At 41.5% G+C, this 11,201-nt stretch overlaps 1 non-coding gene across 1 annotated transcript; it reads left to right on the forward strand.

Moving 5' to 3' along the window:
- Positions 1-7,883: 7,883 nt before the first annotated feature.
- Positions 7,884-7,990, forward strand: LOC112298533 (U6 spliceosomal RNA). The gene has a single exon (XR_002974162.1). It is a non-coding gene; the product is annotated as a U6 spliceosomal RNA (small nuclear RNA).
- Positions 7,991-11,201: the final 3,211 nt, after the last annotated feature.

Below are 11,201 nucleotides of genomic sequence, written 5' to 3' on the forward strand. Positions count from 1 at the left end.
GGGGGCTTGAATAGGAGGAATTTCTCAAAAAGAAAAAGAAAATAGAGACACTCAGGGGCTAGTTAGAGAACTCTCAGCAGCAGCCGCGGCCCCTGGCGCCCCTCCCCCCTCCGACCCTGGACTTCCAGCGCCATATAAGCAGCCCTGGCACTCACCTGAGGCCCGGTTGCGTGCATGCAGATTAGCGAACTGGGGGCACACACATGAAACCCCGGAGGGGCGCCCACACCTGAAACCTCCCAGAGCATCTGGAGCAGAGGTTAGCTGCTCCACCCACAGGCCCAAAACCTCCTTCCCGAGTGCTGCCTGATTCAGTCCCAGGGCGGCCCCGCCCACCGGAGTGACTCTAGCCTAGGGCGGCTGGATCTGCGGCTGCCCGCTCCAAGCACAAAGCCGCTTGAGAGCATCCCAAGCCAAAGCGGCTGGAGCCCCGCTTGCGCGTCCCAAGAACAAAGCTGTTGGATTGGCTGATCAAAGGCCTGATTGCCTGCCAGGGACCACACCTACAACCCCTACATAACACCTGTTCACAGAGCCCTGAAGGGCCTACTAGCTCTCTAGGACAAAGGCAGAACACCCAGCAAGGGGGAGCTGCAGGGTTGGGGGAGAGTGCAGGCTGAACAATAGCGAAGAGTGTGGCCCAGGAAGGGAGAAAAGTGAAACGAATCCTTCCAAACACCCCCTCCCGTTGCACAGACAGGACACCAGCAGAACTAACCTGACCAGTTTAAAGCCAGCAGAAGACTTTTTTTTTTCCTTTCCTCCTTTCCCCCTGAATTCCTTCTTCCTCTCTCTTTTTTTTCTTTTCTTCATTCCTTCTTCCGCCCATCCTTTACCATTTTTATGTCTTCTTCCTGCCTTCTTTTATCTATTTCTATGTTTTAATTTTTGTTAAAATTCCCTCTTATCTTGCCTCCGATCTTTCTTTATTCCTTTTTCCCTCCTTCCTTCCTTTCCTGCTTTTCTATTTCCTTTTTCCCTCCTTCCCATCTTTTTTTTTCTTTCTTTCTTCCCCCCTTTCTCTTTTTCCCAAAGGTGAGACAACAAAACCTGGAGTGCTGAAAAGACTAGAGTTAGACCGTGTTAAGCCATAAACGTCAGCTCAAGACAAGTGAGCACAGGAGATTAAGGAGACAGCACCACCGAATCCCATTGGCATTCTACCACAGAAGTTCATACCACAAACCCAGGGAGTCAGAATAGAGCAATTTAAAAAGGAGAGGCCAACAAGAAGAGTCTCACAAACCATGGGAAGACAAAGAAACAATTCCCAAATGAAAGGAAAGTAGGAAGCCTCAGAAACAATGCTAACTGAAAAAGAGCCAAGTCAACTATCAGATACTGAGTTCAAAGCAATGGTCATCAGGAAGCTAACTGAGCTCTCTCAGCTCAAAGAGAACTACCAGAAACTACAAGGAAACTACAATGAACTCACTAAAAACTATATCAACATGAAAAAGGAAATAGAAACTATCAACAAGAGCCAAGAGGAAATGAAGAATACAATTTCTGAATTGAAGAACACAGTAGAAGGAATAAAAAGCAGACTTGATGAAGCAGAGGATCGGATCAGTGAGCTGGAGGACAAAGTAGAAAAAAACACCCAGAAAGAGCAAGAAAAGGAAAAGAGGCTCAGAAAGAATGAAGAGGCAATAAGGGAAATGCAGGACAACATGAAACATAACAAGATCCGTATAATAGGAATACCAGAAGGAGAAGAAGAAGAGCAAGGGATAGAAAACCTGTTTGAAAAAGTAATGATGGAAAATTTCCCTAATCTGAGGAGAGAAAAAGTCACCCAAATCCAGGAATCACAGAGAGTCCCAAGCAAGAGGAACCCAAAGAGTCCCACTGCAAGACACATCATAATTAAAATGGCAAATTTCCAAGACAAAGAGAGGATCTTAAAGGCAACAAGGGAGAAACAGCAAGTAACATACAAGGGAGCCCCAATAAGGTTAGCAACTGACTTCTCAATGGAAACGCTCCAAGCCAGAAGAGAATGGCAAAAAATATTCCAAGTAATGAGAACCAGAGGCCAGCAACCAAGAGTACTTTACCCAGCAAGGCTCTCAATCAAGATAGAACACCAAATAAAGAGTTTCCCAGACAAAAGAAGTCTAAAAGAATACAGCTCCACCAAACCAGCTCTGCAAGAGATGCTAAAGGGACTGCTTTAAGGAAAGGAAGGAAAAGAGAAAGACAGAGGAACACAGGTAGGAAAAAATGGCAATGAATAACTACCTATCGATAATAACCTTAAACGTAAATGGATTAAATGCTCAAATCAAAAGCCATAGAATAGCTGAATGGATAAGAAAACATGACCCACACATATGCTGCCTACAAGAGACTCATCTCAGGACAAAAGACTTACACAGACTGAAAGTGAAGGGCTGGAAACACATTTTCCAAGCAAACGGACAGGAAAAAAAAGCAGGGGGAGCAATACTCATATCAGACAAAATAGACTTCCAAAGAAGGGCCATAAAGAGAGACCCAGAAGGTCACTTCATAATACTCAAAGGAAGAAACCACCAAGAAGACATAAACATTGTAAATATATATGCACCCAACATAGGAGCACCCAAATACATAAAGAAAATCTTGGAGGATTTCAAGAGAGATATTGACAGCAACACAATTATAGTAGGGGACTTTAACACCCCACTATCAAAATGGACAGGTCTTCCAAACAAAAATCAACAAAGATATTGTGTCACTTAACAATACCCTAGAGGAAATGGACTTAACTGATATATACAGAGCTTTTCATCCCAAAGAAGCAAAATACACATTCTTTTCAAGTGTCCATGGAACTTTTTCAAAGATAGACCACATGATAGGACACAAAGCAAGCCCCAACAAATTCAAGAAAATTGAAATCATATCAAGCCTTTTCTCTGACCACAAGGGTCTGAAACTAGAAACCAAACCCAAAGGAAAAAACCACAAACACTAAAAATCATTGAGATTGTATAGCATGCTATTAAACAATGAATGGGTCAAGAACGAGATTAGGGAAGAAATCAAAAACTTCCTGGAAACAAATGAAAACGAACTGACAACAACCCAAAAGCTATGGGACACACCAAAGGCAGTCCTGAGAGGGAAGTTCATAGCAATACAGGCCTACCTTAAGAAGTTAGAAACAGTTCAAACAAACAACCTAACCCTATGCCTACAAGAACTGGAGGAACAACAACAAAGACAGCCCAGAGCAAGCAGAAGGAAGGAAATAACCAAGATCAGAGCAGAACTAAATGACATAGAGACTAAAAGCAGAATTGTAAGGATCAATGAATCCAGGAGCTTTTTTTTTGAAAAGATAAACAAAATCAACAAGCCTTTAAGTAGGCTCATCAAGAAGAAAAGAGAGAGGATCCAAATAAGCAGAATTAGACATGAAAGAGGAGAGATTACAACTGATACTACAGAAATACAAAGGATTATAAGAAATTACTATGAAGAACTGTATGCCAAGAAATTTGAAAACCTAGATGAAATGGACAGATTTCTAGAAAAATATAATCTTCCAAAACTGAATGAAGAAGATGCAGAAAACCTGAATAGACCAATAACAGCAAAGGAAATTGAAGCATTCATCAAAAAACTCCCATCACACAACAGCCCTGGACCAGATGGTTTCACAGGAGATTTCTACAAAGCATTTAAGGAAGAGCTAACCCCTATCCTTCACAGAGTATTTGAAAAAATCCAAACTGATGGAAGACTCCCAAACTCTTTTTATGAAGCCAACATCATCCTAATTCCAAAACCAGATAAAGACACAACGAAGAAAGAAAACTTCAGGCCAATATCGCTGATGAACATAGACGCTAAAATTCTCAACAAAATATTAGCAAACCGTATCCAGCAATACATTAAAAAGATCATCCACCACGACCAAGTGGGATTCATCCCAGGGATGCAAGGATGGTACAATATTCGCAAATCAATAAACATAATACATCACATCAATAACAGCAAAGTCAAAAATCACATGATCATATCAATAGATGTCGAAAAAGCGTTCGATAAGATACAGCACTCATTTCTGATAAAAACACTCAGCAAAGTGGGAATAGATGGAGCATTCCTCAACATAATAAAGGCCATATATGAGAGACCTAGAGCCAACGTCACACTCAGTGGACAAAAATTTAGAGTTGTCCCACTAAAATCAGGAACAAGACAAGGATGCCCTCTCTCACCACTCCTATTCAACATAGTATTGGAAGTCCTATCCGAAGCAATAGGACAAGTAAAAGAAATAAAAGGCATCCAAATTGGAAAGGAGGAAATGAAACTGTCCTTCTTTGCATATGACATGAGAGTGTACATGGAAAACCCTATAGACTCCACCAAAAAACTACTCGACCTAATAAATGAATTTGGCAAAACAGCTGGATACAAAGTCAATACCCAGAAATCAAAGGAATTCCTGTACACCAGCAACGAAACTGCAGAGACAGAAATAAGGAAAAAAATCCCATTTGATAGAGCAACAAGAAAAATCAAGTACCTAGGAATAAACCTAACCAAGGAGGTAAAAGACCTGTACTCAGAAGACTACACAACACTGAAGAAAGAAATGAAGGAAGACACAAACAAATGTAAGGATGTACCATGTTCATGGATTGGAAGAATTAACATCATCAGAATGGCCATACTACCCAAAGCAATTTATAGATTCAATGCAATCCCTATTAGAGTACCCATGACATATTTCACAGATATAGAACAAACATTGCAGAAATTCATATGGAACCATAAACGACCCCGAATAGCTGCAGCAATTTTGAGAAAGAAGAACAAAGCAGGAGGGATCACAATACCTGATATCCAACTGTATTACAAGGCCACTGTAATCAAAACAGCCTGGTACTGGCATAAAAACAGGCACATAGACCAATGAAACAGAACAGAGAGCCCAGAAATAAACTCAAGTGTTTATCATCAATTAATATTTGACAAAGGATGCAGGAGCATAAAATGGAGCAAAAACAGCCTTTTCAACAGATGGTGTTGGGAGATCTGGACAGCTACGTGCAAAAAAATGAAACTCGATCACCAACTTACGCCATACACGAAAATAAACTCAACATGGATAAAAGATTTAAATATAATCCCTAACACCATAAAATTCCTTGAGGAAAACATTGGCAGGAAAATCTCCGATATTCCACGCAGCAACATCCTCACAGACACATCCCCTAAAGCAAGGGAAATAAAGGAAAGAATAAACAAATGGGACCTCATCAAAATAAAAAGCTTCTGCAGGGCTAAAGAAAACAGCAACAAATTACAAAGAGAACCAACAGTATGGGAAAACTGTATATTTGCCAATGATACCTCAGACAAGGGCCTGATTTCCAAAATATATAAAGAACTCACACGACTCCACTCCAGGAAGACAAACAACCCAATTAAAAAATGAGCAAAGGACTTGAACAGACACTTCTCCAAGGAAGACATACGGAGGGCCCAGAGACATATGAAAAGATGCTCAGCATCACTAGCCATCAGAGAGATGCAAATCACAACCACAATGAGGTATCATCTCACACCAGTCAGAATGGCCAAGATAAACAAATCTACAAAGAAATGTTGGAGAGGATGTGGAGAAAAGGGGACCCTAGTACACTGTTGGTGGGAATGCAGACTGGTGAGGCCACTGTGGAAAACAATATGGAATTTCCTCAGAAAAGTAAAAATGGAACTGCCCTTTGACCCAGCAATTCCGCTGCTGGGATTATACCCTAAGAACACTGAAACACCAATCCAAATGAACCTGTGCTCCCCAATGTTCATAGCAGCACAATTTACAATAGTCAAGTACTGGAAGCAACCGAAGTGCCCATTAGCAAACGAGTGGATCCAAAAACTATGGTATATTTACACAATGGAATTCTACGCAGCAGAGAGAAAGAAGGAGCTTATACCCTTTGGAACAGCATGGATGGAACTGGAGAGAATTATGCTAAGTGAAATAAGCCAGGAGGTGAGGGACAAATACCATATGATCTCACCTTTAACTGGAACATAAGCAATAGAAGACAAAAGCAAACAAAATATAACCAGAGACTTTGAAGTTAAGAACAATCTAACAATAGCCAGGGCGGGGGTTGGGGGGTGGGGGCGGGGACAGTGGGTAGAGGGGATTACAGGAACTACTATAAAGGACACATGGACAAAACCAAGGGGGAGGGTGGAGGTGGGGGAGGGAGGTGGGTTCACCTGGGGTGGGGTGGAGGGATGGGGAGAAAATGCATACAACTCTAATTGAATAACAATTAAAAAAAAGAAAAAATAATAAGCAGCAAAATATGACCAAAGGCATTGAAATTGAGAACAGGATGACAGTGACCAGAGGGGAGAGGGGAGGGGGTTATAGGGGAAAAGGTTGAAGGGTTTGCAGGAACAACTATGAAGGACATATGGACAAAAACAAGGGGGATGGAAATGGGAATGAGGTGGGGAGGGCTGGGGTGGTGGGGAGGGCTGGTGGGAAGGCAGAAAACTGTACTTGAACAACAATAAAAAAAAGAAGGTATAGAGAACAAAAGATATTCTCCCAACCTGTGTCTGCTTGTTATATCAATCACCATTCATTCTGACCAAAAGTACATGTCCTTACCATCACCTCCATCCAACTTCTCTTTTGCAGCTTATTTTTAGCAGATTTCCTTAAAAGTTAAGCATTAGAATTAAAGGGGCATTTGATTGCGACAGATGTTCACACAAGTTACTATCTGTATTCCTCTTGGTCTACCTCTGGTCATAGAATGAGGGGACAGACTATATGCATGTATGCAACGATTAAATTACATCTTTTCAAAAACATACATTATACAAGTGTGCATATAGGCATAACTCTAAGATGATTCTCATGCTCTCCCACACCCTGTTGTACTCTTTCTTTATAACCCAAAGACTGTGAATATGACAGATTTCATTCCCATGATTTGGCTATGATATATGGCAAAGTTAATTTTAAGGAAAGTAAGTTCTCTTTCCTTAAAGAGGGGTAGTCCTGAACTAATCACAGAAGCCACTGAAAGCTAAAGTTACAGACAGAGAGGTCAGATATTTGAAGCATAAAACATACATGATATACCATTTCTTGCTTAAAGATGGGGGAAGCCATGCAGCAAGGACACTGACATCACATCCAACAACAAAAAGGAGCTAGATTCTGCCAACAAGGATAATGAAACTGGGAGAAGACTTTTCCTGAGACTCCAGATGAAAACTAAGTATTGGATGAATTCTTGATTTTAGCCTGTGATACACTGAACAAAGAACCCCACTGAACTTCTGACTACAGAACAAGGGACTAACAAACAAGTGCTATTTTCAGCCACTGAGTTTGTGACAATTTGATATACAGTGATATAAATAATGTGCCCTCTCAGGACAGACTGAATTGTGTTTCTATTTTGTCCTCATTTTCAGGGAAGTCACCATCAAATATGAGGCAGAAATGTTAAAAGTTTTAGAACTCTTTTCATCATGTACATCTATTTTCAAAGTTTTTCTCCTAGTAATGACTTCCTGCATGTTTGTGTATTTCTGCCTGATTTTTATATTCACAATTATGTTTCAAAATTCAATTGTATGTAATCATTTTAGTATCATTATAAAAGCAATATATGTTTAATGTAGAAAGTACGGTTACACATGAGAAGAAGAAAAAATTAAGCATTAGAATTCTCACTTCAGAGCTCCAGCCAAGATGGTGGCACAGGCAGAAATACTTCACTTCCTCACACAACCTAGAGAAGAATAACAACCAATTAAAACACAAAGAACAACCAGAACTACCAGAAAAACATTTGCATGGAACTCCAACAATGAAGGAGTTAAACAAACATTCACCAGTGCTCGCATCGGCAGCACATACACTAAAATTGGAACAATACAGAGAAGATTAGCATGGCCCCTGCATAAGCATGACATGCAAGTCCGTGAAGCATTCCATATTTAAGTTAACACCATAAACCCAGCAAGTCAGAACAGATCAATTTAAAAAGCAGCGCCTAATAAGAAGAGTCTCATAAACAATGGAAAGACAAAGAAACAATCCCCAAATGAAAGGGTAGGAGGAAGCCTCAGAAAGAATGCTAAATTAAAAAGACGCCAAGTCAACTATCAGATATTGAGTTCAAAGCCATGGTTATCAGGAAACTCAATGAGTTCACAGAGAATTACCAGAAACTCCAATGAACTCACTGCAAATTATATCAACATGAAAAAGGAAATCGAAACTATAAACAAAGGCCAAGACAAAATGAAGAATACAATTTCTGACTTGAAGACACAGTAAAAGGAATCAAAAGTAGGTTTGATGGGTTGAGAACCAAGATGGCGGCATAGGTTGACACACTGCGCCTCCTCCCTCAACCAGAACTGACAGAAAATCGAACAGCAAGGCAGTACGAAATCAAGTAGATAAAAAAGAAACATACATCCAGACCGGTAGGAGGGGGCGGAGTCCGGAACCCAGGCAGAGATGACTCACGTGGCCATGGAGGGACTGAGACTGGCGGAGTGTGGGACGAATGGGGCAGGCAGTCTGACCACTAGCAGACCCTGCGGCCCTACATTCATGCACAGATAAACCGAGAGGGCCGGACCCAGAGTGGCGGAGAATGGGGCAGGCAGAGAGGCGGGTAGTACCCCGCGACCCCACACTCACGCACAGATAAACCAGGACGAATGGAGGGGAGCAAAGCAGACCACATAACCCAGGGCTCCAGCTCGGGGAAATAAAGCCTCAGACCTCTGATTGAAAGTGCCTGTGGGGGTTGGGGCAGCAGCAAGAGAGATTCCCAGCCTCACAGGAGAGGTCGTTGGAGAGACCCACAGGAGTCTAGGGTGTGCACAACCCACCCACTCGGGAACCAGCACCAGAGGGGCCCAATATGATTGTGGGTATCGGAGTGAAAGACTGAAATCCGGTGAAGAGTGAGGCGGGCGCCATTGCTCCCTCTCAGCCCCTCCCCCACTTACAGCTTCACAGTGCAGTGACCAGCGCGTTACCCCGCTCCTGGGAACACCTAAAGCTCCTCCCCTTTAAGTAACAGACGCACCAAGACAAAAAAACAAATGGCCCAAATGACAGAACACTTCAAAGCTCCAGAAAAAATACAACCAAGCGAGGAAGAGATAGCCAACCTATCGGATGCACAGTTCAAAACACTGGTTATTAAGACGTTCACAGAATTGGTTGAATTTGTTCGAAAACTAGATATAAAAATGAAGGCTATGCTAAGAGAGACAAAGGAAAATGTACAGGGAACCAATAGTGATGAGAAGGAAACAGGGACTCAAATCAATGGTGTGGACCAGAAGGAAGAAAGAAACATCCAACCAGAAAAGAATGAAGAAACAAGAATTCGGAAAAATGAGGAGAGGCTTAGGAACCTCCAGGACATCTTGAAACGTTCCAACATCCGAATTATGGGGGTGCCAGAAGGAGAAGAGGAAGAACAAAAAATGGAAAACTTATTTGAACAAATAATGAAGGAGAACTTCCCCAGTCTGGCAAAGGAAATATACTTCCAGGAAGTCCAGGAAGCTCAGAGAGTCCCAAAGAAGCTGGACCCAAGGAGGAACACACCAAGGCGCATCATAATTACATTAGCCAAGACTAAAGAGAAGGAGAGAATCTTAGAAGCATCAAGAGAAAAGGACACAGTTACCTACAGAGGAGTTCCCGTAAGACTGTCAGCTGATTTCACAAAAGAGACCTTACAGGCAAGAAGGGGCTGGAAAGAAGTATTCCAAGTCATGAAAGGCAAGGGCCTACATCCAAGATTAGTCTATCCAGCAAAGCTATCATTTAGAATGGAAGGGCAGATAAAGTGCTTCTCAGATAAGGTCAAGTTAAAGGAGTTCATCATCACCAAGCCCTTATTATATGAAATGTTAAAGGGACTTATCTAAGAAAAAGAAGATAAAAAAATATGAACAGTAAAAATGACAGCAAACTCACAGTTATAAACAACCACACCTAAAACCAAAACAAAAGAAAACTAAGCAAACAACTAGAACAGAAACAGAACCACAGAAATGGAGATCACATGGAGGGTTATCAATAGGGGATTGGGTGGGGGAGAGAGGGGGGAAAGGTACAGAGAATAAATAGCATAAATGATACGTGGAAAATAGACAGGGGGAGGGTAAGAATAGTGTAGGAAATGTAGAAGCCAAAGAACTTATAAGTATGACCCATGGACATGAACTATAGGGGGGGAATGTGGGAGGGAGGGGGTGGGCAGGTTGGAGTTGAGTGAAAGGGCGGAAATGGGAGAACTGTAATAGCATAATCAATAAATATATCAAAAAACGAAGTAGGCTGGATGAAGCAGAGGATCGGATCAGCGAGCTGGAGGACAAGGTAGAAAAAAACTCCCAGAATGATCAAGAAAAGGAAAAGAGGCTTAGAAACAATGAACAGGGGTTAAAGAAAATGCAGGGCAACATGAAACATAATAATATCCATATAACAAAGATATCAGGAGAAGAAGAGCAATGGATAGAAAACCTGTTGGAAAAGGAATGATAGATAACGTCCATAACTTGATGAGAGAAAAAGTTACACAAATCCAGGAAACACAGAGAGTCCCAATCCAGAGAAACATAAAGAGGCCCACTTCAAGACACATCATAATTAAAGTGGCAAAATTCCAAAATAAAGAGAATCTTAAAGGCAGAAAGGGGGAAAAAAAAACCAAGAAGTAACATACGAGGTAGCTCTGGTAATGTTAGCAGCTGAATTCTCAGTGGAAAAGCTCCAAGCTAGAAGGGAATGGCAAGAAAAATTCCAAGTAATGAGAAAAAGAGGCCTGCAACCAACACCAGTTTAGCCAGCAAGGCTCTCAATTAAAATGGAAGGCCAAATAAGGAGCTTCCAACACAAAAGAAGCCTCAAAGAACACATAACTCCTCTAAACCAGCTATGCAAGAGATGATAAAGGGTTTGCTTGAAGAAAAGGAAGAAAAACAGTGAAAGAGAAAGGGACACATGCACAAAAAATGGCAATGAATAAGTACCTATCGATAACAGCCTTAAAAGTGAATGGATTAAATGCCCCAAAGAAAAGACACAGAATAGCTGAATGGATAAGAAATCATGATGCACACATATGCTGCTTACAAGGGAACTGCCTCAGAAAAAAAGACCTAAAGAGACT

This window comes from Desmodus rotundus, chromosome X (genome assembly GCF_022682495.2).
Source record: "Desmodus rotundus isolate HL8 chromosome X, HLdesRot8A.1, whole genome shotgun sequence".
In the NCBI taxonomy this organism is placed as follows: domain Eukaryota; kingdom Metazoa; phylum Chordata; class Mammalia; order Chiroptera; family Phyllostomidae; genus Desmodus; species Desmodus rotundus.